Raw genomic sequence first — 27,603 nt, 5'->3', positions numbered from 1 at the left:
TCCAATTCTTTATGTTATGTGGTATGTTTGGTTTCGAAATATTTCGTTTTCTAGTCTATTAGCATTTAGATACATTTGTATTTAACATAGGCATTTTGCATAGGTTCATAGGCATACCTCTCAGTTGCACAGATTTTTGCAGAATGTCCAGATTTTTGCTTCATATTTTTGGTCTGTTTCTCATAAAATTGTGATTTTTCTGGCAAATCATTGAGAACTGAAGTTAGAAAATAATGACAGTCATTTGAGTTTCAGACTTCATACCCTTCAGAAATGTATGTTCATAGGTTCATAGGTTCATAGGTTGGTACTAGGCTATCGGCCCTAGGGTCTATACAAGCCTAGCCATAACAATTCCCTGGCTATTTCTTCCCACACTATTTACTTCCCAGGACCCCTGTCTAGCAAGATGACTGACGTGATCCCCAGGGTGAATTTCTTTTCTCCCATCCAATCATCAAGGTTCCTTTTGAAGAGGGCCAAAAAGGTGCTCTGCTTGACATGTATGAGCAATCTATTCCAGAGTCTGGGGAGTCCCTGGGTCAGAAACCTATCCCTCCAGCATGTTTTGTTTATTGTGATGACAAGGTTTAGATCCCCGGAGCATGTGGCTCTGAGGGATTGGGATTTCTTTAAGTGTAGCATGTCCAACAGTAGACGATATGTGACAGAGTATAGCTGGAGTTTTTTAAGGCAGTCAGCATAGGGCATCTGCTTTAGGCTTGTGATTCTTTTAGTGAGGTATTTCTGCGGCCTTTCCAGTTGTTGCAGATGTCTTGAGAGGTACATACCAAATGGGGCATTGTATTCTATAATGGGTCTAATGAGGGATGAGTACAGTGGGACAATGACCTCCTTTTTTTCTGGATGAAAAGCCCTTAGTGATGAGATGTGACACATAGAAGGATTTCCTGACTGTTGTGGCGATGTGGTTATTGAAAGTGAGACCACTGTCCAAATGTGTCCCTAAGTCCCTTATCACACTTTCGGTGTTTAGTGTACTGCCACCTATGTGGTAATTCACGGGTACATGTTTTTTTCCAAAAGGGGATAACTATACATTTCTTGGCATTGAGCTTGAGCCCATGGCTCTGGCACCAAGCATCTGTTTCTGTAAGGCCCTTTTGTAGAGTATCAACATCATTTGGGGATTCAGTAATGGCTCCCAGTTTGCAGTCATCTGCGAACTTTGTTAGCCAGAGTCCCTTAGTGTTGGCTTGTACTTCAGAGAAGCAGATGTAAAACAAGAGAGGTCACAGGACTGAACCCTGAGGTACTCCACTTGTAACTAGTCTGGAGCTGGATTTGGAGTCAGCTACTTTTACAGTGTGGGTTCTGTCAGTAATGCAAAATCTGTTATTCAATCAACTTTGTAGGAGTAATATTTAAAAATTGTCTCTATTTCTGTGTCTTTGTCCCCCCATTATTTATGGCTTTGTCCAGATTTCCTTCGCTAAGAGGTTGAGAGGTATGTGCATAGGTTGTTACTAGGTTAATGACCACGAGGGCCCTTACAAGCCTAGCCGCGCACCCCAAACCATTTGGCTCCCTAGTATCATATGGGAAGAGGGGGGCATGTTAGTAGGCAATTAGCTAAGGATTTGTATGGAGGGGTGTTACTTAGGATGATACTTTTTCTTATTGACAGCCTCTCTCCATAAGGGACACAGGTGCCAGAACAGGGGTAAATTTATGATTTCCCATCCAGTTGTTAAAGTTTCATTTGAATAGGGTCAGGGATAAACTGTGCTTACATGGATGGGGAGCCTATTCCATAATGTGGGGTGCCTTTGGGACAAATAACTTTCTATCCAGCACATTCTGACTATGTCACAAGTGAAGTTCAGATACCTGGATCTAGTGTTTCTGGTGCTGTTTGTTTTGCACATGTGCAACAGATCCATCAGGGCTGAGTCTGAGGAAGCCTTGTAAGCCAGACAAAGATCCCCTATCAGCAGCCTGTAGGAGACTGAATACAGAGAGAGAAAACCTATAGGTGATCAATGTAGGACAGGGTATATATGTATATATATATATATATATATATATATATATATATATATATATATAGACTATTTTTTTTAAAAACATTCCATACTGTTAAAAAATATGTATATATATTCATTCATGTATATATGTGTGTGAAAACCTATATACATAGCAGTACAGAGAATTTACATTAAAAATGTATTAACAGTGCAAGTGTTTATATATATATATATATATATATATATATATATATATATATATATACATATATATATATATATATATAGGAACAACTAAATGAAAACATAAACACATGCATCCAAGGATAAAACATATACACTCAATAAATGATAAACAGTATGGAATGTTTTTAAAAAAATTAGTAATTCTATAGGATATACATATATATATATATATATATATATATATATATATATATATATATATATATATGTGTGTGTGTATTTATATATATATATATTTTAACAGTGTATGGAACATTTACATTTTTAAAAAATAAGCTATGCAACAAGACTACATTAATGTGACGACAGTGGCTCATTTTCATTTATTACATGTATATGTTAACTTGTAATTTAAGAGATTGACAGTAAGGTTATGGAAAAGAGAGTTTTAATTAAATAATTAGTAATTGGGGAGCCTTCACTTATTGGTTGTTGGGATTAACGACCAGAATGCTGAGTGTGTATATATATATATATATATATATATATATATATATATATATATATATATGGGTCTACTTTAGAACACTGACACGCCAAAACACCGACAATGAGAACACCGAGACCGGAAGATCGACAGTTCAAAAGCACGAAATTTCACATGCCCAACAAACCACAATCCTGACAATCAACAAAACGAAACAAATACCTTTTACGAAAAATGCACACACAACACAAGCACACCAAAAACCTTACAAACCTACACTAAACCTTACATACACAACTATCTATGTGCTAACCTTAACCCAAACCCTAACCCTAAGGTCCGTCACTATTGCACACTCACCTAACCCGTGCCCTAACCCTAACTCACTTAACCTGCCCCTAACCCTAAAGTCTGTCACTATCACACACTCACCTTAGCATGTCGGTGTTCTCAGCATCGGGCTTTTAAACTGTCGGTCATCTCAGTTGTCGATCTTAGGTTCATAGGTTAGTACTAAGCTAACTGCTCTTGCGAGCCATTTTAAGCCTAGCCAGTTATCCCTTGTGAGACTGAAACCCTGCACCTTGTGTTTGTAAGGCAAGCACCTTAACCATTAGGCCACCTCCCAACCCCAGTGGTCTCGGTGTTCTTGTCGTCTGTGTTTTGGCATGTCGGTGTTTTAAAGTAGATATGTATATATATATATATATATATATATATATATATATATATATATATTTTTTTTTTACTTGTTGAATGTCTATACCTGAAGAAATCTCACAATTGAGGCGAAATGCGATTTGTGTATATTTTAGAACGAGTTTTACTGTTTTAAAAAAAGTTTGCATTAAAGAATGTGTTTTATCGTCACTGTTGGTGTGGACTCTGCACTTCTCTGTGGGCGTACTGGATCAGTTTGCTGTTTGTTCATTTCCTAGTCGAGGAACTAAGTTTTTCCCAAAGGGGATGACAACGCATTTTGTGGCATTAAGCTTAAGGCAATGGTTTCAACACCAGTCATTGGTCTCAGTGAGGCCTTTCTGTAGGATGTCTGCATCACTTGGGGAGTTAATAATGGCTCCCAACTTGCAGTCGTCTGTGAACTTGGTCAGCCAGAGTCCCTCCGTGTTGGCCTGGACTTCTGAGAAATAGATACCAAACAGGAGAGGACCCAGGACCAATCCCTGTGGGACTCCACTCGTGACTGGTCATCAATCTGACTTGGAATCCACTACTTTCACACTGTGGGTTCTATCTGTGAGCCAGTTTGCAACCCACCTAGTGATATAGGGATTGATGCTTAGTGACACCATACCCTTACCTATAAGTTGAGTGACATAGAATTATTTTCTTATTATCTTAGCTACATGTTGGTCAAAGAACAGATTGATGTCGATATATCTTCCCAGATCCCTTACTACTGGATCAACTTTTAGTGGCATTTTATCGATGGAGTATTTGGCATCAAGATTTAGGCCGGGGCTTTGGCACAAGTCATTTGTCTGTGTTAAACCCAACTTCAATATGTTTGTGTCTTGTCCTGGGGTACTCCACTGGTGACCAGTCTCTTAGTGGAGGTGATTTCACTGATCATGACTTCTTGCGTCCCATCTGTGAGCCAGGTAACAATCCAGCAAGTCATGTAAGGGTTTATGCCTAACTCAGGGAGCTTGTCTGCAGTATCTGATTGGGGTATTTTAACTAATACCTTAGCCAGGTCATGATACTCAGTGTGCACTGTTTCACCCTTATCCACTGTCTTGGTGAGCATCTCAAAAAGTCTACCAGGTTAGGTAGGCATGGACTTCCCTTTACAAAGTCAAATTGCAATGGATCCAGTGTCTTTAGGCAGCCAATGTCCTTCCTTATCATTTCCATGATAATTCATTCCATGGCTTTGCATATTAGGCTTGTTAGACCGATGAACCTATAGTTCCATAGGTCGGTTGATGGTCGGACATTGTGGAGGGGAATTATTGTTGTGGTACTCCGTTCACTGGGAATATAGCCTGTTCCAAGGTTGTAGTTGAAAAAGTGCCTCAAACACTCCTGATAGGTCATGTTTTAGAATGTTCATGAGCCAACCAGGAATGTTTTATCGACCCATGTAATCTGTGTTCTGGGCTTTAGCAACTGCTGCCAGTACCTGGTCTCTGCTGATGGCTGGGGGAAGTGTGTTGGAGGGGATTTTACCTGGTGGAGCTGGGGGAAGTGGGGGGTGAAGTTTGAGATGAATTTATCATCCAGTAGATTTGCTATGTCACCCTGATTGGTGTAGATGATACCATTCACCACCAGTTCAACACACTGTTGTGTGTTACCTCTAAGGTTCCGGATGTAGCTGAAAAAGGCTTTCTCATTGTCCTTAGCCTGTGAGGCTATCCTGACCTTATAGTTGGTCTCGTTGGACTTCATTAGACCTCTTCATTTCTTGTTTAAGTTGTATAAGAGAGCACTTGTCTTTAAGGGAGTTGCTTTTCCTAATTATGGCCATGAGTTTTCTTTTTTTATTCTACACCCTGTTTAGATGAGGATTCTACCAGAGTGGTTTGTTTTTAGTGTGTTTTGGGGATTATTTATGGTAGGTACAGCAGCCTCTATGCAAACATTCACATTTTTTGTATAGTGACTGTATAAATAATTCTGCATAGGGAGCAGTGGTCTCGGGGTAGGGGGAAGCCTTGAATTTTGATGAAATGTCACTTAATAGGATGTAGTCTGCCTTGGAATAGTTTATAACTGTTTCTGGTTTGGCTGGATTTTCTGGGTTGATTTTTAGTTCAAATGAGACAGCTTTGTGATCCAACCTCACTAGTGAGGAGGTGATATGGGGGAGAGAGGTGTAATGCTGTCACATGTTAGAGAGTACCAGATCCAGTATGTTTGATCCTCTGGTTGAAGTGTGCACTATGTATTCCAGGGTGTTGTTGTTAATAAAGGTCAGGAAACATTGTCCTTGTAAGACTGAGACAATGTACATTTCCGAGTCTGGGGAGGGCTAGTTAAAGTCACCCATGAGTATGGTGTTTGACTGGATGGTGAGTGCCTCTAGTAGGTTTATATAAGAGTTGTGAAAGTCTAGGTGTATAGATGTTAACCTGTAGCTAGCCATTATATGGTGGAAGATCTTACCTATAGTGACTTGCTCATGGATGAGCTCCATGGCATCATTTTGTTTAACCAATGGGGAGGTATGTTTGTTGCTAACATAGACGGAGACACCGCCACATTTGGCTCCAGTCTGTGCTGATGTTGGTCTAAATGTGTAGAAGGCACTGTAGACATGCACTTCTGGAGAACTTTCTATGGCTTTAAACCAATTCTTGGTCACAGCACAGATGTCTATATTCTCCAGAGTGAGAAGGCTTAAAGGGTGTGAAGTTTTTTTTATTTAGACTGCAAGCATTGAGCAGTAACACCTTACAGTTTCTTGTAGATTTTTTCACTATGTTGGTAGTTTTGTCTTTTAGGTATTGTCCTAAAAAGGCTCTAAGGGGTGGATAAAGTTTTAGCCAATACCTGAAAGCCAAGGAGGTACAGGTGCAACCCATCCTTGGCAAAGCAATGTGGACTTCTGACCATATTCTCCCATGTTGACAGGTATTGGATTCTCCTGGAGTGACACCAGAAACTAAGCCAGTTATTAAAATCAATCATTTTATGTCAATACTGTGGCATCATCCTTGGTGAAGGTAGAATGCTGCTTAGTGAAGGGCTCATACATGTATGTGACACATATTCCATGAGCTCCATTATGTCTCTTTCATTTAGTTTAGTGAGGTATGTCTCAGGTCATTTACACTCACATAGACTATGACATAATCACATTGGTACTTGGGGTGCAATAATGTTAATGTGTGCATGATATTGTGGAGCCTGGCTCCAGATAGGCAACTAACTGTCATCTTATTCTGGTCTTACCTGGTGAGTGGGCATCTGTGTGTCACACAATGGAATCCACAAAGACAAGACTGTTAGGTAAGATGCATGCTTGCCTTATGGGTTTGCACTTGGGAGACCATTAGGTATATGCTTATGTGATCTGTTTGGTGTTGCTTTTGGTGTGTGCTTTAGTGGCAAGATTTTTGCCTCCAAATAAGTTGTGTTTTTTACATCTCTCACATACCATGCTATTTTCTTTAATGATTAACTTGTTATCTGAGAACATGAAACAATTGCTACATTGCCTTAGGATGCCCAAATCTACCAAGCTCACCACACAGACATCTGTACATTATATATCTACAGTATGTTGTCTGGTACTGTACTAGGGTTGGCTGATTAGGATTAAGGGTTTAGTTTTAGAAGAGGACACCTAGTGTAGTTTCTGGGGTTAAGGGTAGGATGTTATATAAAGCTAGGATATGGTAGTGCTATTCATATTCACAAGCTAGCTCATCTAAACTTATTCCCACACAATGCCTCACTGTTTAACAGGTTTTTGATCTAATACTAACTTTATATTTAAAGTTTACTGTCTAGGCATTTGCTACTATACAGTACTATACTGGGCATTGCTAACCACTGCTCCTTGGTGGGCAGCTCCGTGCAGAGAAAAAAAGCTGGAAATCTGACTCTTATGCCCTATAGCCAATAAATAGCCATCACCAGCACAGTGATGTTTCCTGGTTTTAAGAGTAATTGTTTGTGAGTTTGGTTTAATGTAGATTGAGGCTCTGGTTTCAGTCTGATATATCGGGGATATATTTTTAGATAAGTTGGTTTTCAGAAACATTTCCATAATGCTACCATATCATTCCTTGATTTCCATAAGGTTTACCAATGCTGAGTATTGACCTGATATAGGTCCGAGGGATTATATCTTAAGTCAGAGTGGAAAGATAACAGGGGCCTTTGTGGGTCAGACAGAGAGGAAAGGATATGAAGAAAAAGTTAATGAAAGAAAAGAAACAGTTACATAACTCACATGGTTTAGTTAACTCTAATGGTATGGAGAGCTTTCATTCAGGTGCACAATATGAATTTTATGTATAAATTCATGTCATGTGGGACATATCTCTCACCCAGTCAAAGGAGAAAGAGTTTTAAGGGAATTTAAATGGGAGAGGGAGATATTATATTTTTCAAAGAAACTAAGCTCTCATGAAAGGAAGCCATAAATCTGGGACAGTACCCCTGGCATGCTAGCATGCAGCTCTGTTAAGGAATGGGAAAAAAAGAGATGTAATGATTCTGATTAGGAGGTCTTTGAGAGCACAACTTCACTATATCGGGGAGGACCAGCCCAGTAGGTGGGTAATTACAGGGAAATAAACTGTGCAAAAGAAATGGAGCTTGGCTCCGTATGTATGGTCCAAATGTTGATAAACCAAAAATTTATCAAACTTTTTATTTAGTTTGGCAGGCAAAGCTCATGGTATGTGATAGGGAGCTAATGAAGAAGATTTTAATGTTGTTCTAAATGCTGCTTTGGATAAAAATTGTGAGGGAAGGAGAGGCCTAGCAAAATGCAGGAAGTGTTGTTGGACTGGAAAAGGAAGGATTGGTGGATAGCTGTATGGAGAAGAATGCATACAACTCAGTGTACCTACACCTTCTAAAGGGATGAAGAGGTGCAAGCAAGCAGATTTGACCGGATCATGATTTGAGGTCAGCTGTTTCTTCAAGTTTGTAGGATGGATATAGGTGAACATTTTCATGTCCATATACATTTCAAAATGGGGATGGGGACACTAGGAAAATATGATGGAGATGGAAGCCCTGGCTTTGACAGAAGGTTTGTTGCTTACAAGAGTGTTTGATAAGTGAAATCTTACTTTTGAATGTGCAAAGATATATTACTAGGCTTGATAATTGATGGGAGACTATAAAATGTGCTCTCAAAGGGCAATTTAGGTAAAATGTGGGTTAATTGTGACATAATGAAGTTAATGACATTTCAAAGTTAGAACAGCAGCTTAGGTCTGTTCAGCTGAAAATGGATAAGGGGAGGGATGCCACTGACCTCTTTGACAAGACTGAGGTAGCAGAGGATATCAGGGCAGAAATATCAGAAAAGAAGATAACTACAATTGCTAGTAAATACTTTTTCGTTGCTACATGGCAAACAGTCTGAATAGTTTTTTCTTTTGCTCAGAGGTTTTTGGAAAAAAAAAGAAAGACACATAACAGGGCTGTCCGATGAAAACAGTGAATAACACTGTGACAGGGAGGGTATTAAGGAGGTGATATGGCAATTTTGTAACAAGTTATATCAGACAGGCCAACTTAGGAACTATGTCCAGACTGATGTGGGGAGCTTCTTGGATGGAAGGATCTTGTATTACAGGATCTTTGTGGACAAGTACAGGATAGGCATATTTCCTTTGAGGAAGTATCTAAGGTGCTATCCTCACTGAAACTTGGAATAGCACCTGGGACAATGAGTAGGGAGGTGAACTTTATAAACTCTGGTGTGATAGTCTTAAATTAGGATTGTGTTCAGTATATGACATTACTTTAAAAAAATGTGGAATTACCTGTTTCTTTCTCGCACTCTAGGGTAGTGTTACTTCCTAAAGGAAATAAGGAAATTCAACAACGTGCGAGCTTTAGGCAAATCTGTCTAATAAATGTGGATGCTAAGATTTTAGCAACTATTTTAGTCAGGAGGCTTTTGAAAGTTCATCTCACCATAGTGGAAAAGGCACAAAGAGGGTTTTCTAAGGGATGGACTGCAGAAGACTACTAGTGGCAGTTAGTTAAATTCATGAAGTAAATTGAGAGAAGAAGATGGGGAAAAAAGGCCGGTACTATCTTTTTTGGTATTCTGTTTCTGGTTTGGCAGTAATTTTTATACTTGGATTAAAGCATTATATCAGTTGCCTAGTGTGAGGTCACTGTGAATGGAGATTTCACAGGGAGTTATACACTGAAAGGGGGACATGTCAAGGTTGTCCATTGTCACCCACTTAGTTTGTCCTTGTTATTGAGGTTTTAGTTCAGCATATTGAGTTATGACTGACAGAGATTCATAGCAAATAGAAACTGTTTAGGGTTGTTGCAGATGACTGTATGCCAGCCTGAAATAGATTAGAATTAGTTTTCCCAAACGTTTAGAGAATTTTTGAAGCATTTAGATTTTCTTCATATCTAGATTGCAACTGGGAGAAAACTTTTCAGATCAGGATGGGAGATTGCAATGGTCAGATAATCAAAATGATAGAACACAGAAAAGAGGAAGTTACGTATTTAGGAATAAGAGTCTTTGAGTCATTGGTTAATGACATTATAAAGATTTAAGGAAACAGGTCGCAACTTTGCTCTGACATTGGAATTTTAAGACAAGCTCTTTAAATGGCAGGATAAACATTATTCAGATGATGATTTTGGCTAGAATTTTGTATTTTTGTGAAACGCTAAATGATGGAAGTGGAGTGGCAGGTAACGAAGATATTACAGCAGTGTTTTAAGTAATATGTATGGAAAGGCAGGTGCGGTAGGATAGACAGAGAAGGGCTGCAATTGTGGAGGGATAAGTTGGGATGAGATATGCCTTGATTTTAATTTACATTTATTGCCGACCAGAAGATCTTTTTGTTGAAAGGAAAAGAGGTTGAGAACAGTATTGAAAACCAGGACATTTTGTGTGTAGATGGCAAGTTATAAACTGTGAATAGTTTGAGGGGCTTCATATTTTTGTAGATTTTAAAAGTAAGAATATGGAATAATAAAGATATTAAAATTATGGAGAAGACTGATAGAATTGAAAACCTGTAAGGATATAGGTATTTGAGTAATTGCTGATCTTTTTTATTAACATAGAGCAGGATTTAACTTGGAGATCTCGAGATTGGATGGGATGCCAACAGCAATTTAATTTGAATAGTGGTGATTGGTTAAAATTCCAATAGCTGTAAATGGCAATTAAATCATGGTTGCTAAGTGTAGGGATTTAGCAGATCTTGCAAAAGGAAGAGATAGACATGAAGTCCCTTGGTAGAGATGTGCTGGGTAGAGAAAGCATGGCTTGTGGACAGATATACACCGAGATGAATGAGGAAACGTATAGGGGTTCTATGGGAAAATTGAGGTGAAGCTGGGCTAGAAGTGAAGGGATTGCCTTATTTGAAGGGAGGGGCATAAAATCGTTCATAGGATTACAAGATGGAGTGTTAGATATTTGAGCTCATTATATGAGATGGATTCATCAGTGGTATAGAACTCCTGTCTTGATACATGAGGTTTGGAAGATAGGTGAAGGAGCATATTGGAGATGTGCTGAACTCCAGGCAGGTCTCTTGCATATGTTTTAGAAATCTCAGGATATGCAGCAATTTTGGGACAGGGCTATTCAGGGATGGGGACACATTATTGTGAAGAAATTATCTTGGTGGGCAGTCCTTCCTGCTTTTAGGGACTGGAAGTGAGATGGATAGATAGTAGGGGAAGAAAAAAGTCCAGTTATTGTACCTAGCAGGCTTTGTGAGAAGCATTATTTCCTAGTGTTGTAAAGGACAAGTCATACAGTCAGATGACATTGTGGGAATAAACAAAGGTCATTTAGAAAAATTTGATTAGCTCAGCCTGATTTCTGGACTAAAGCCAAAATAGAGAAAGATTGGAAGAAAGTGAGAGAAAGGTGTCCATTAATAGGCCACTGAGGTGTGTTATATTGGTTGGGGTTCTCATGTGGGTTTTTGAAGCTCCTTGTTTCTTACATTATTTCTCTGTTTATTATATATACATTTGGAAAATTGTAGTTATACATAGGGTATTTTGGGAAGAATTGTATTATTTAATATTAACTTTTATATTGTTTTACTTAAGCAAACTACAGTTCATGGACAGTTGTGACTAAATGTTACTTTTATTACTTTTGAATATTTGTTGTTTGAAGATTCTTTGCAGTGATTAATTGTTTAATTACTTCAGTAAATGATAAAAAAATGGACACTGATTGCCACTTTTCAAGACCATCCAACTTATCAACACTATTTAACATACATGGAACCTGCTTTGTCTTATGGGGCAGGAGGATAGTCAAGAGGAAATATTTTATTTATTTAATAGTGACCACATAAGCAGCTTTCCAAATACATGAAAAATGAAAGAGCCACCTCAATTACTGACACGTGCAAGTTCAAACAAACTGATCAAGGTGGATTTTATCCACCATAAAATAAAAATAATAAAAGAACTAATCATATCAGATCACCTTCAAGATGTCAGTCAAGTAAGTATCCATATGGAGAAGGAACTGACTGAATTTTAAATTAAGAATATTTTTGCAGTCTAGAAGTGTAGAGTTTTACCAGCTCAGATGACATACAATTATCCTCTGACTAACATTCTCGCAAATCTGGCAATGACATTAAAAAAACAGAACTAAAACATCAATATGTGATCTATAAACAGGAATTAACAATATTAGAAATTCACTACAAAATCTGGAAGCATGTTTGAAAGAATATGAAAAAATAGTTTAATCTCTAGAGGGCTGCCATAACAAATTGCTGCCCAGGATAAACCAGATGCACAGGCAAAAGCTATTCAAAAGAAACCTTTCTTTCTTTAGAAAGAAAGCCGAGAAAAAGTAATATAATAATTGGGAGTCTAAGTGAAGTCTGCCCACATAACAAACCTGTTTTGTCAGCACACAAATTCTTTAATCAAGTGCCTGGTCCTCCAAAAGTACTTTCACCATATGTAAAAGAATAAACAGATCCAAGGTTACCCCACATGATTGATTTATATTAAGCTTCTCAGTGCACCAGATGCTTTTCATGTCATATTTGCTTCCAAAAAACAAAGAACAATTGCTTGGCAGGATTATTACTTAAAAATCACCACAGAGCTGCCAAAATAAGTGAGAACTGAAAGATTAATATGGTACCTGAGACAAAACTTTTAATACGACATGGCATCAAATTCAAAATAACATGACCAACAACTGCATCTCTCTTCTGGATCTGGTCTGAATCCAAAACATCAAATAAAGACCAGTTGCCAGAGATCTATAAAAAAGTATTTGAACAGCCATGAAACTTGATTTTATATTCTTTCTATATTAGACATTAGAATTTTTTTTTATCATTCCTTAGTTTTTCTTCATATTGGTGGCTTAATGGCTTGAAACTTTTTTTATGATGGATACTGCCAGTTTAAAGACATAAACTGATGTTACTTGAGTTCTATTTGCATGGCGAACACATTTGAATGCACAAGTGTTTACCTAAATGGGTCCACTATTTATAATACTTATTCATAGGGCGGCCACGGTGGTGCAGTGGTTAGCATTGCCGCCTCACAGCAAGAGGTTCTCCGGTTCGATCCTTGGCTGGGGTGCCTTCTGTGCGGAGTCTGCATGTCCTCCCTGTGGTCGCGTGGGTTTCCTCCGGGTGCTCCGGTTTCCTCCCACATCCCAAAGACATGCTGCAGGTGGATTGGGCACTCTAAATTGGCCCTAGGTGTGCGTGTGAGTGTGCCTTCTGTGGAAGGTTGGCTGGCAACTCGACACCGTAAAACTCCACTGCCATTCAATGTGCGGACAAGGTGATCCGCTGTGGCGACCCCTAACCGGGAAAAGCCGAAAGAAGAAGAAGAAGATTTATAATACTTATTCATGATTTGTTTCAGTCTGGCCTTTTTTACTTGAGTTATTGAAATGTAGCGGAATACTATAGGTTCTCATCAGTTACAGACACGTTTTGCCCATTAAATGGGTTGTCCCTTATAAACTCATGACTGTGTTGCCTGTTCTTCCCAATTTATCTATTGATTTTTTATCAATAAAGTTTTCAAAAATCTGTGAATATTGTCTCTGTGAGTACACAGTGGGCATATATATTCTTATTATTTATGTCTTTATTTATTTATTTATTTACCAGAGTAGTGCACTAATTTCAAAAAATGGACGATTTGCAGGTACAGCCTAAGCAAATAGGATCACATAAGAAATGAACATAACAGATTTACAGATACAAGGATATGTTGAAAAGCAAATGTATATACATATTTAAAGATGCAAGAATATGGTTCAATATTTAGTTCAAGAAGTAGTTAACAATGTCAAAACATGAATGGAAAAATGGAATTATGGTTAGCAGAGCTTTAAGGATAAGATGTATCCATAATGACTGACAAGGATTATGCTACAGAGATGGCAGCAGATCATTATACAGAGAAGTGTGAAGACATTAGAAGAGGCAAGTGAGAACAGTTGCAAGAAAGGATACCATGGAGTGAAGACAGAGAAAAGGTGAGAGAGGCACACAGAGGGAAAAGGAATAGAAAGGAGAAGTATGAGAGAAATGCAAAGACAAGAGGGAAGTAGGATGAACGAAAGGCAGTAAGTATGGGGATGACAAGATGAAATAAGGAAGGATGAAATGGGGATAAAGGAGTGTGTGAGACAGCTGCAGGTTTCATGCAACATTCATTTATCAGTTGTGTCTCCTTATACATGAAGAATCTACTATTAAATGATCAAGTTACTCCCTGTAAGATGCATTTTGATGGTATAACAAATTAATTCAGTACATAAAAGTGAAGTTCTTTTGCAAAGCATCATTTTAGTACCCTTTATCACTTAAACATTAAAAAGAGTTTAGACTGTCAAAATTTAGGATGACAGTTTCTTATAATTTACTGATCCTAGGAAAAGAGTTACTGAATCATAAGGATCATTGTATACATATGAAAATTGATCGGGTATGTATGACTGTGGTCTCAAAACCATATCTACAAAAGTACAATGGAGGAAGCTGTCCTAGACACCCGTGACTTTGGGGGTGTACCTTCGTGTAGCTCAAAATGTACTTTTAACTATAACAAGGTGCTAGTTAAACTTGTGGCAAACATCTTGCTGCAGTTGCAGAAGAACAGAAGATATTTTCCTCACCTTTAACTTCAGGGTGTTTAGGGGAGCTCAGTTTCTGATTCTCCCTGTGGGGGGGGGGAGTTCTTTTTCTCTAAGACTATTTTGAAGATGTGCCAGTGCTTTCATTGGGAGAACACTGAGGTTTCTCAATCAATCAGAAACGACTATGACTTGTTACAGAAGGATTTTCCAGAACCTATACCCATTCCTCCTGTTTTGTCAGCTTTAGAGGATCTGTGTATTACTGTCTGCAATTCTCCTGTTAGTCAACCAGCTGCCCTAAAAAGTCATATAAGATGTATTAAGTTCCTCAGTTTTTGTAAATTTTGGCAGTATTTCCAATCCTGATTCAGTAACTATAGCCTTTGTTAACCACACTGCTGCTAAGCACTTAGTTAATTCCAATTCAACTCTCTCTGATAAATTGTTAGGCATGGAAATAGGTCTATACGTCACAGCTTTGGTTTTTATAATTTTGAATTGTTGCATTCATATGTTGAAGTTTGTTCTCACAAATTGTGAAAGCATGAGGAATGTTTTATCTGCAGTTTCTTCTTCTGAGGAAAACTCTGCTTTAAATAACTGTTTCCTCTCTTGTAAAGGTCACTACTTGTTGTTTGCTGTGTGTGCATATGATTCTGTTGATACGTCTTCCAGAGGTATGACCACTGGTACTATTTAAGGAGGTTTGCATGGTTGCATTCTCAGAACCTTTCAGATGATATTAAACATGAGATTTTAAATTCTCCCTTTGATAGAGATTTAGTGTTTGTTCCCTCTGCTATAGAGGTTATCAAAAAGTGTGATGAAAGGGGCAAGTTGATCCAGGGAATCTCTAAGATTTTTCAGGTCTCCTTATCCAAGTTGCCCAAGGGAGTTTCTTTCTCCTCTTACATTTTTGCAGAAAACAGAATAAACAGGCTCAACAGAATTCAGGTAAACAGGCATTTAAGAAAAAAAAATTGCAAGGAAGTTCCAAAAATAAGTCTCTAACCTCCCAAAACAAGGACAGCCCAATATGTCTGAATGGCTATTCAAGAGACTTTGAGACCCAGTCCCACTCTGGCTCAATTTTTCTACCAGAAAATCTTAGTCTCCATTTTTCTCTTTTGCAACAGATTGCTTCAGAAAAATGAGTTCTGAATATCATTCATCTAAGATACAGATGGAAGTGGGAGGAAATTCCTCTCTTCAGGTGGACATTCCTCTTCCTACAGATCAGACTCTTTTGTTCCTAATGCCAAAGAAAAAAAATGTTTGGAGACCAGTTCTAAATCTCTTTCCTAAACCTGTTTGTGATAGTTTCGTAATTCAGACTGATATCACTTCAGTACCTGTTACTGTATCTTTCTCCTTCGAGTTTCCTGGTAACACTAGACTTATAAGAGGTTTATCATCACATCACTATTCATGCAGACTTCAGATGTTGTTAAGGTTTTTTATGTCTGGATCACATTATCAATTCTCTGCCTTAACCTATGGACTATCCACTGCAACAAGAGTGTTCACAAAGTGTGTAGCTCCAGTTATAGCTCCTTGCAGGTTACGTGGTATCCAACTTTTTCCATATTTAGAGGACTTTCTTATCTTTGAAGAGTATTTTTCAAAGTGTCAGGAATCTCTTTCTTGGATGAGAGATCTCTTATGCAAGGTGGGATTCCAAGAGAACAGCCAAAAGTCTTTCTTGGCTTCCTTGCATAGGATTGTGTTCTTAGGATATCAACTAGACATCTCAGTTTAAAGAGATCTTCTTCCACAGGAAAAACTAAATCCTTATTTAGATGTGTTTCTAAGGTTTTCCACTCAGACTTTGGTCAGTGCAAGGGAATATCTCTGGGTTTTGGGTGTCATGACATTGCTGATTCTTATGATACCCCTGACAAGATTACTAAATACAGTGGTATTTGAAATTTCTTTGGTTCCAACATCAACACCATTTATCTTTTCAAATCCCAGTGCTGCAATTTGTCAGAAGAAAAATCTTTTGTTGGAAACAACAGATATCCTTAAATCCAGGTCTCCCCTTCTCCCTTCTTGCTGCAAAGCAGTTAGTCACCACAGACACTTTGGACTTTGGTTGGGGAGTAGTTTTAGGAGGGATCAAAGTGCAGGTGTGTAGGACACCAAGGACAGATGCAGGCACATAAATATCTAGCAGATGCTTGACCTGATGAAGGTACTCAATTCTCGGAATCTTCTTTGGCCCATGGGACCTCTTCAAAGTGGTTTCAGACAATACTACAGTCTTGTGGTACATCAACAAGGGACAACCAGGTCATAGACATAGACTAACCATATTAGCTTGGGATATAGCTTTGCAGCACAATCTCACTCTGCAGGTTTCCAACACTCTTTCAGAGCAAAACTGTGTGCAGACAATCTGAGCAGGACAAGTGCAGACCCTCACAAATGGAAACTAGATCGGGGTTTTCCAACATTTGATCATTCTGAAGGGAGTTCCTCATGTAGACGTTTTTGCCTCCCCTTTCAACAATCAACTGTTAAGATTCTGTTCTGGGACTCTATGCAAAAAGGCCTGGAACACAGATGCCTTTTCTTTTCTTTGGACAGAAATGCTCCTGTAACCTATCCACCCATTCCAAAAATATACAGGGCACTTCTGAAGATTCAGAATGAATCCCTCAAAATGATTGTAGTGACTTTCTTCTGGCCCAGACAACTGTAGTTCTCCCTTCTTTTGTAAATGGCCAGGAGGCAATTACCACAAGCTTCCTCACAGACTAAAGGGGGAATTCAATAAAGCCTACAAAGAGTGATTTCCCCTGCAGGCATAGTGGCACAGCCCCAACACAGAAACCAGCAACAGAGAGATCCAGTAAACAGAGCAGAGGGACGTGCATGAGTGGGCAGACATGTAAGTGTCTTTGGAATGCAAATCACCTCATAAGCAGGTGAAATCCATGCAAATGAGGGTGATTTGCCATCCAATAACCTAAATGGTACACCTGTAGGAGGCGTGTTGGTGTCAGAAATGTGCATGGAAAGTAACTGTGTACAGAAATTTAAAATTAAATGAGGTAAAAGCCCAAAAAGAAGGTTGGATATAGCAATGTAAGAATGGAAATGGCCAAATGCATGCACAGTGAGTCCCAAAAGCAATGTAAATCATTATAAAATATATATTTTTAATACACATATTACATTTGCATGGCACTCAGCAATGCGCAAACATGCCATTATGCAAAAAAAAATTAAAATGTTGAAAAACTGAAAAAAAGACATTTGTAAAAATAATGCATTATAGTGCCCAGTATGTAGAGTGTATAATGGCAGGTTTCAGTGGTTGCTAAGGAGACAGGCCCTGGAGTAGTGAAGTATCCAGGGAATATGCAAGAATCTGTATGCAAATGAGCTGGGGTGACTGAATAGCAAAAATGGGCCACTGTGTCCACATATAAAACCAGTGTAGGGCCAGAATTGTGTTGGTGTTAGTAGAACAGGTAGCTGACATCAAAAGGGGGTGTGTCACACTGTTTAAGCAAACTGGAGCTCAACGGCTCCCGTTTATGCTCAGCTAAGCACAGCTAAGCAGGGGGATATGTCCAGTGCTGGCAAACTTTGGTTAGCTGTGGGGCATGTGTTTTAGCTGGTTTAAGCTAAGCTAAGCATGCCTGCGCATGGGGGTGTGTCTAAACTGCTGTGCACTGTTTATACTAGCACCATGGGTTTGCGCACTGCACCCCAGTGCTTAGCAGTAAAAGAAATTTAACAAAAAAGACTAGGAAATAGCCTGGGAAAGCCACTCAAGTTTAAATGACTGATAAGCCCTGTTCCACTGACACCGGGCCTTCAAAACCTTCAATGATAGACCTGGCAGGTGGAATGCATCATAGTCAGCCAATCACACAGGCTGTATCTGTAGCACACCACTATACAGTATCCATACACCCTTCAATCTGATGTTTCCCTACATACTCTGCACCACTGGAGTACACACTTGGGAATTTTAACTGATAAAATGATAGAGGCTGCTGCTGCTCTGCTACATCTGTATGTGCTAGAGGCTGAGGTCAGTGCTGGTGCTGATGCTGACAATAGGCCTAGACTGAGAAGGAGAATAGTGTTCAGGCCCAGGGTAACCTTCCAGGGGCTACATAAGCTGGAGACAGTAGAGCACTACAGGGTGGACAGGGATATACGCAAGAATTCACTGAGCTTTGATGCCCTCAACTCAGACCCAGAGCCAACAGAGTAGAACCCATCCCAGTGGAAACAAAGGTATGTGCAGCCCTTAGAACACTAGCTGCAGGTATTTTTCAAAGACCTACTGGGGACATGATAGGGGTCTCACAGGCATCTGCATACAGAGTACTCCACCAGTTCCTGGCCGCCATGCAAATACATGCCAGTGAGCACATATATTTATCCTGCACCCCTGAGGAGAGGGCCAGCAATATGCATCTCTTCCATCATGTAGCACACTACTCTGAGGTACTGGGAGCCATAGACTGCACTCATGTTCATATCAAAGCACCACTTGTTGAGGAGGGTAGAATCTACGTCAACTGCAAGGGGTATCACTCCATCAACTGCCAGGTTGTGTGCAATGCCCAGGGCATTATCATGAATGTGTGTGCTGGCAGCCCTGGCAGTTATCAAGACTGCCATATATGGCACTCATCACAGCTGTACCAGATATTTGCCAGGGGGACATTCCATATGGCCATCTACTGGTGTGTGCCGGCTACACACTGGAACCGTGGATGATGATATCCATCAGAAATGCAGATATATCTACCAAAGAATCCCATAATAAGGCACATGCACAAACCAGAAACATCATAGAGCATGTGTTTGGGCTACTCAAGTCACAGTTCCCTGCCTCGATATATCTGGTGGAACCCTGCAGTACTCTCCAACCACATGTTCACACATGTTCACAGTATGTGCCATGCTATACAATATGATCCTGTAGAAACAGCGGTGGTAGGAACATCACAGGGAAAAGACACACAGCCCCCCATCACTGCCAAGGTCCCCACAGCCAGAGGGCAACTCAGAGGAGGAACCCACAGTGCCTGTCCCTGTTGGCAGATATAGGCATGCTTAGTATGCTCTGGCATTGGCAAAGAGGCAATGCAGAGAACATGCACTAACATCCTAGGGACTGACACCTAACTCCAATTCACATACATAGTAAAAAGGATGCCAGCCACACCACACAACCTGTACCTTTCCATGTATTGACTGTGTACTGCTTGCATATGACAGAGTCAGCCCTGAAGCACTGTGATCTCAGCTGCGGCAGGCACAAGGTAAGTCTCTTCTGTACAAAAAATGTATGGGGTACTAGAGTATGGTAACATATGTATGGACCTGCCGCATGTATGCAAGGGAACAGAGTGGGCTTCCAGGATAACTGCAGACAGCTGACAGCTGACAGCTATTTGTAAAAACAGGAACACTCTTCCCAATACTGGCTGCCCTTATATGCAGAAGGCCCCATGGCAGCAAATCCCACTGCACTATGTGAGGGAAATGGCAAACAGTGGGGTCAAAGGACAGATGCATGACTGTCAATGATAGAGTCCCCTACTCGTAGCCCACCTGTGTTCCCATACAACTACAGCAAAATCATGTTTACAAGATAACAGCAGCAGACCACACAATCCCAGGGCTGTGCCAATCAACCTGGTGACATATTCCATTTCCAGAATATGCAGGGGTCAATGTGCTATGTATGTATGTCTGTGGTGGATAGTGTCAGGAAGTAAAATTCACTGTCTGGTGGCTTTTGTGGCTTAGTGGGCTATGTACATTACCATGGTTGATGGTGCTCATGGTTTGAAAGTGGATATGCCTACTATTTTGCATATGGGCTACACCTATGGTAGGCGTTCTACAGACTGTCCATTAGTCACTATTTGTTACTGCAAGAAAGCTGGGCAAAGCCAGAGACAATGGAGGGACAGGGAGCAAAGATATGGACAGTACACAGTGCTGAGTAACCTAGATGGTGGCTAGTATAACAGCAGGTTGTAACAAGTCAGAGTAGCAGCAGGATGTAAAGGCCATCATAAAGCTGTGCCAGTACTTACAACAAGTCAGTGGGCACCATCATACCTCTCAAATGTACAGAGTTTTGAAGAATGTCCACAGTTTTGCATCATATTTCTGGTCCATTTTTCATAACATTGCAGTTTTCTGGCAAACTAGTGGCAAATCAATAAAGGTTGACATTAGAAAATAATGACAGACATATGAGATGCAGACTTCATACCCTTCAGACATTTCATGCTAATACAAAACCTGTTATTCTACCTACTGTCTAAGTTTGTAAGAGCAATATTAAACAATTGTCCCTATTTTGGGGCCTGTGTCCCACTTTTATATATGGCTTTGTCCATACATCTTGCTCTAAGAGGATGAGAGGTATGGGCACCATGTAGCATTATAATGCCAACACAACACAAACAGTCTGAGGACCAGAGCAGACATATGGGGTGCAATGCTGAACATCCTGCAAAACAGGTACAGTCAGAGGTGTGAAGTCTGTAACCCTGTGTGTGGTGTTACACCTTATACCCCAGTCACAACATACCTACAACTACATAGAGCTGCAACTGTTGACAAAGCCAGGAGCAGGAGTGGGACAAAGGGCCACATATAAGGAGAAGGATGCATGACTGGCCAGACAAATGTAGAAACTGCAGAGTAGAACAGGTCATGCAGTAGCATGGGTTCCCTGCTGTGTATGGAGTCAGTAACTCAAATGTCTGTCAGCAGTTCCTCATGTCAGTCTACAATGATCTGCCACTGATGTACCAGGAAATCGCATTGCTATGTAAAACGTATCAGACATATGATGAAAAACCCTGTTCAGTCTAATGCAATCTGTACACACCCTAGGTATGAGTCAAATATTATGGCCAGCACATAGCTTGGGAATCCCTTGGGCATTATATCAGGGAGGTGCTGGACTGTGTAATCAGGTGCAGCAGCCAAATGGATGCATCACACAAAATCCCAGACTGGAGTACAGGTAGGTCTGGACTGAAGTCCCCTCGTAAGTACTGATGGTCATACCGGGCATCCTCCTACACTTAGCTAATTCCAGCCCATGTCTGAAGCCTCATCTGCCTACAGATCTGAGATGTCAGTATATCTGTGTACATACAGATAGCTACAGAATATATACCTAACTGTCTCTCCATATTCCCTTCAGACATGATTACCCTTATCTATCAGTATGTGGCACATATAAGGATATATATGTACCTGTAGAGTTTTATATAGATACATATATATAGTTAATATGTATATACATTATATATATATATATATATATATATATATATATATATATATATATATATATATACAGAGAGAGAGAGAAAGAGAGAGAGAGAGAGACACACACATACACAGAAAGGAATAGAGTGATGTAGTGCTGCAGCCACTTGCACACCAGTTGCTACCAGTGGCGCATGCAACTAGTATGGTCAGTTGTAGTGTGTAATAGTAGGTAGGTTGGGGTTGTAATCTTACATCAGACACTGTGTGTGTGTGTAGATATTCCACATACAGCAGCATACACACACCCAATGGGCCTATGTCTGTGTAATGGTCAATCATTTTCTGGCCCTGTGACTAGTGTCTTCCATAACAGTGGCCTCCATGTCAACAGCTGCTGATGTCATCCACCCCAACAGCAGTGGCAGACAGTCTCCAAACACATAAACTATGTGGTGTATGCAATATGTATGTAGCACTATACTCTATACAGTCTAGATAGGAAGGGGTTATAATCCTAATAATGGCAACTCTGTGAGTGTGTGTGTGTGCATAAAAATATACCCTTGCAGCAGTGTATCTGTCTTGCCTATGTATCTGCAATGCTAATATCTTTTAAGGTCCATGCCTACCTGTCAACCCCCACATTTGCTTACTTTACACGGCCTGCTGATATCAGCCACCTTAGAAGCACAATTAGACACTCTTCAAACACTTAAGCTCAGTAGTGCATGTGTTAAGTACATAGCACAATAGTATATACATCTAGATAGGTAGGAGTTCTAATCCCAGCAACGGCAACCATGTGTGTGTGTGTGTGTGTGTGTGTGTGTGTGTGTGTGTGTGTGTGTGTGTGTGTGTGTGTGTTTGTGTATGTGAGTAAGTATGTTCCCTTGCAGCAGTGTGTCTGTCTTGCCTATGTGTGTGCAATGCTAATACATTTTAAGGCTCGTGCCTACCTGTTAACCCCCACATTGGCTTACTTTACAGGGCCTGCTGATATCATCCACCTTAGAAGCACAGTTAGACACTCTCCAACCACATAACCTCAGTGGAATAGGAGCTAAGTATGTAGCACTATAGTACATTCATCTAAAGAGGGAAGGGTTCTAATCCCAACAATAGCAATTCTGTGAGTTTGTGCAAGTATATCCATTTGCAATACTAATACATTTTAAGGCCTTTGCCTACCTGTTAACCCCCACATTGGCATACTTTACAGGGTCTACTGATATCATCCACCTTAGAGGCACAGTTAGACATTCTCCGAATGCAATCGCTCCATGGCACATGCAATACGTATTTATTACTATAGTGTATGTAACAAGGTAGGTAGGGGTGTTAATCACAAAACTGACTCTGTGAGTGCATATTTGTGTGTATAAGTATATCCCCTTGCATCAGTGTGGCCGTCTTGCCGGTCTGTAATGGTTGTACAATTTTAAGGGCCTTTGCAAACCTGTTAACCCCCCCCAATGGCAACCTTTATAGCACCTGTAAATGTCATCCACCTGAGCAGTAGTGGCAGACACTCCAAAAACACAATCTCTGTGGGGCATGCAATATGTATGTAGCACTATAGTATGTAAAACTAGACAGGTAGGGGTTCTGTTCTCAATAAGAGCAGTGCATGAGTATGTGTGTGTGTGTGTGTGTGTGTGTGTGTGTGTGTGTGTGTGTGTGTGTGTGTGTGTGTGTGTGTGTGATATATATATATATATATATATATATATATATATATATATATATATCCTCTTGCAAAAGTGTGAGTGTGTTAGGGTTACCACCTGTCCCACTGTCCAAGTTACAATCCATGTTTGGCCAGTTGTGTCCTGTGAAAATAACTAAAACAATGCAAATATACTGAGAGTGTAGGATAACAAACATTTTCTATATTGTTGTAATAGTTGCATAAAACAGACATTTACATCACAAACACCTAAATGCTTTGAGAAATAGCATAATCTAGGTAAATGCTACAAAAGTAAGCTGCTATATTTTCAAAAAAGTGAGGTTCTGTCCATTGCACTCACTGTGGGTATGGTTTGTCCTGCCAACTCTCATGTAACTACAAACGGTGTTCCACATTGGGCATTTGATAAGGTGGAAACCGTATTATGTTTGGCCTGTATATATGCAAAATGTATACATTTGAGGCCCTGTGAGTAGCTGCTACCCCTAAATAACCCACATGCATCATGGCATGAATGCAACCCACCACCACCTACATTTGTAGGTACTGACCAAGTTTGTGGATGACTGTAAGCTGGGTGCTGTCATTGACTCCCCAAATGTTAACATACTGTAAGAGGGTATTACATCAACTATAGACTGGTGCCAAGGTTCTGGGCTCAAGCTAAATGCAAAAATATTTATTATCATACCAGTCGACAAAGATATGGTCCCACTGTTTACAACATCAATGGCAACCCCCTAAACACACAACCTGTGTTGAGAGACCTGGGTACTCAGGTTGATGGTATTCGACCATCATGTAGTGGCAGTGGGCAGAAAAGCCTTGTACGTGGTCCATGTCATAGTTAAAGGGATTGCATCCAGAAAAAAGGTGGACATTACCTCTCTATAGTCCTCACTCTATAGACCATTATATTACTACAATGCCCTGTCTGGTATGTACCTATCCAGACATCTGCACTAACTGGGAAAGCCATGGAAATACCTGAGAAAGGTAATCCCATGGCCTCCAACACCTGTCCCATGCAGACAGGCTCAAATCACTATTGCTCCACTCGATATTGAACAGGTTGCTCAGAGGTGGGCAGTGTCTCGCCTACAAAGGCAATTTTGACCCTGTCCTAAAACAGCTGCCCCATATCTGTAAGTCTAACTCCTTGCACATTACATGCATGACAGGCCTGAATCTGACATGCAACATCAACACAACCTCCTGGAGACACAGGTTTGTCTCCCAGGGGCTGCCCTGTCTTAGGAATACACTTCCCATACACCTCAAACAGCATACCACACTGACCCTCTTCAAGCACAACCATGATGAGTGGTTGAGAAAGCACATTTCTTTCTAAGAGGTCCCACCTGTGTCCCCTCACTGACAGGGGTAACAGATGCTGACTGATGTTTCTTTCTGGGGACAAACTAATGGCTAGCCTTGTAAGGGCCCCATGACCATTACTCTAGTGACCTCCTATGATCCTATGAACCTATGATCCTACTGAACTCCCAGGTGGCATGTATCAGGAGTAACATGCTGTGTCATGCGGTAGGCATGCAAGATTATGCTGTCTGCCTCCATTGTCCCTGACACACTGTTCTACACATACACACCTAGGTAACCATGCACATATACAGCCATACCTTGGTGAAGTCACATTTCTGTGTTGCCACCATGCCATCCTGAGCTGCTGTATTGGCACCAGCTCTCCATGCTGTAGACACACAGACCCCTGGAACAGAAACAGAAAAAGGTGTGGGAGACAACAGTCAGTCAGCAATACTACCACCAATGCAGCATCATGGAACGAAGCGACATATGCTTTGCTGTGTACTCATGACACATACCAACAGACAGCACCTTACAGAGCATAATACTACTGCACTACAAACTGTCATTAAATGTACTATTGTCACCCTATGCATCAGACACATATTTGCATGTCCCTGCATCAATGGTATGGATTAAAGGGATGTGGCACAGGTATCATCACATGCACAGGGTATGGAGTGGGGTTGACAAAGGTCAAGGCTGTGCTACACAGTTGACATCATGTGTGTGTCTGGAGGGGCACTGGTCAGCTGGGCCATGGAGAAGAGCTGTGTGTGTATGTTGGTGACCTGCATGTGATAGTGATGTGTGAGTATGTGCACATACACAGTCAAGCCATGTGCTAACCCTACAAAATCAGTTGGGCAGGTGGCCTAATGGTTAAGGTGTTTGCCTTACAAACACAAGGTACAGGGTTTGAGTCTCACAAGGGATAATTGTCTAGGCTTAAAATGGCTTGCAAGGGCAATTAGTCTAGTACTAGTCTATGAACCTTCAAAAAAAGATGGTATGTTGGACAGCTGTGGACCGTACATGAGAAAATGTACAGTTCACCATCTATGGCCACAAACACAGCAACTGGCTTTGCCAGGAGTGGCACTGGCACTACCATGCCAAAAGTCAGATGCGGTACTACTTGTTGACAGTGACTGGTGTCTGCTGGGTCCATCTCCCTCACAGGACCTCTCAGCACCACGTGCCCATAGCCTGCCACAGGGTGGTGTGGACAGCACCCTCCATTCTGTAGTGCTAGTGGTACTGCCACTAGGAGAGTGTGACTGTGCACAGTCACATGAACTCTCAGCTGATGTTGGTGCTGACCTACATCCACATGTCTGAAAACCTACACTCACCACATGTTCCAGCACAGACAATGCACAGTTAAGGACTGAAAATGTCTCACCCCCCATCTGTCCACTACATTGGCAAAATGATGCATGGATCACCAGTGTTGTGGATGGAGTCATGGATGCCAGACAGTGATGCTATCCATGATCCTGAGCATCCATCTGGTGTTGCGTTCAGAACATAACTGTGCCTCCATGATGGACCAAAACATGCATTGAGTGACTTGTGATGTGACACCTGTGACAGGTGGTGGATGAGCAGCAGTCCGCCTTAAAGCATCCCTGTCAATCTGCCTCTGTGAGACCTCACCAGCTCTCTGGCTATGGCTCGTGTTTACAGTCACAAATGCCATAGTTGTCACACTCTTCTGTTTGATGCCACCACCCTTTGACTGTCCAATATCTATGGCCACAGGGGACTGGGTATGTTTAGGCATACTGACTGTGTGTGGGGACATTGGGGGAGGAAGTGATATGTCAACCCATGGGACAGATTCGGCCTCCAATAACCCCACCTGTGCCTCACTATGGCCACCATCATCTTCAGAGTCTGATGAGACATTGACTTCAAGTTGTGAGGGGAACATACTCTAACCTCCACAGTCACCTGTGAGGAGGAAGACAACATGACTACATCAATACCTGCACTGTTATGTCTGCTGATCCACACACACAGATACAGATGAGGTACCATAACTGCATTATACATAACACACCTTATTACTGACCTCATGCACAATACACAAGCATACCACAACAAACACAGACAAAACAGGCCCTTAACAACATGCAGTGAAGTTATGTCCACTTAATGTTGCCAGTACTATACACCTGTGAGATAAGTGACATGTCAATGTATGTGATTGACCTTCACCTAAAACACAGTGCTCCCATCTCCACCATACTATTGCCCCCTGTATAACAGATTGCATACACCTTCACAAAAATACATGCAAATGTACTACAGCTCCTGCAAATATAGTACTGTGATTACCAATTCAATGCACTGCAGTGAACCCCTCCACAAGTGAACATACAAGTATTGTACTATGGCTAAGCTTAACAGTTGTGTCCACAGCAAATGGCAGCCCTTAACATTCCTAGGGTATAGATGAGCCATAACAAAATAGTTTCACACTCATTGGCTACAGGATATTGGACTCAGGCACACCAGATGTACCTATGGAATTGTGGGGGAGAAGTATTGTCAGCAAACACAAATGTGGCACTTGTACAGGATAATATGTGCGTATATCAACATGTGCAGTTCAAATTGTGATACTGCCCACATAGTTTCATAGATTAGTACTAGGCTAACTGCCCTTGTGGGCCATTTTAAGCCAAGCTAATTACCCCGTGTGAGAATAAAACCCTGGACCTTGTGTTTATAAGGTAAACACCTTAACCATTATGCCACCCCTTCCACCCCTTTGCTGACATTCTGAGTATGTGTGCATATGTGTGCATTACAACCCCCCCCCAAATGCAGATTGACCTGA

The sequence above is a fragment of the Protopterus annectens genome, chromosome 2.part1 (genome assembly GCF_019279795.1).
Source record: "Protopterus annectens isolate FY-2018-M chromosome 2.part1, PAN1.0, whole genome shotgun sequence".
Lineage (NCBI taxonomy): Eukaryota > Metazoa > Chordata > Ceratodontiformes > Protopteridae > Protopterus > Protopterus annectens.
Note: the sequence above shows the minus strand (reverse complement) of the source record.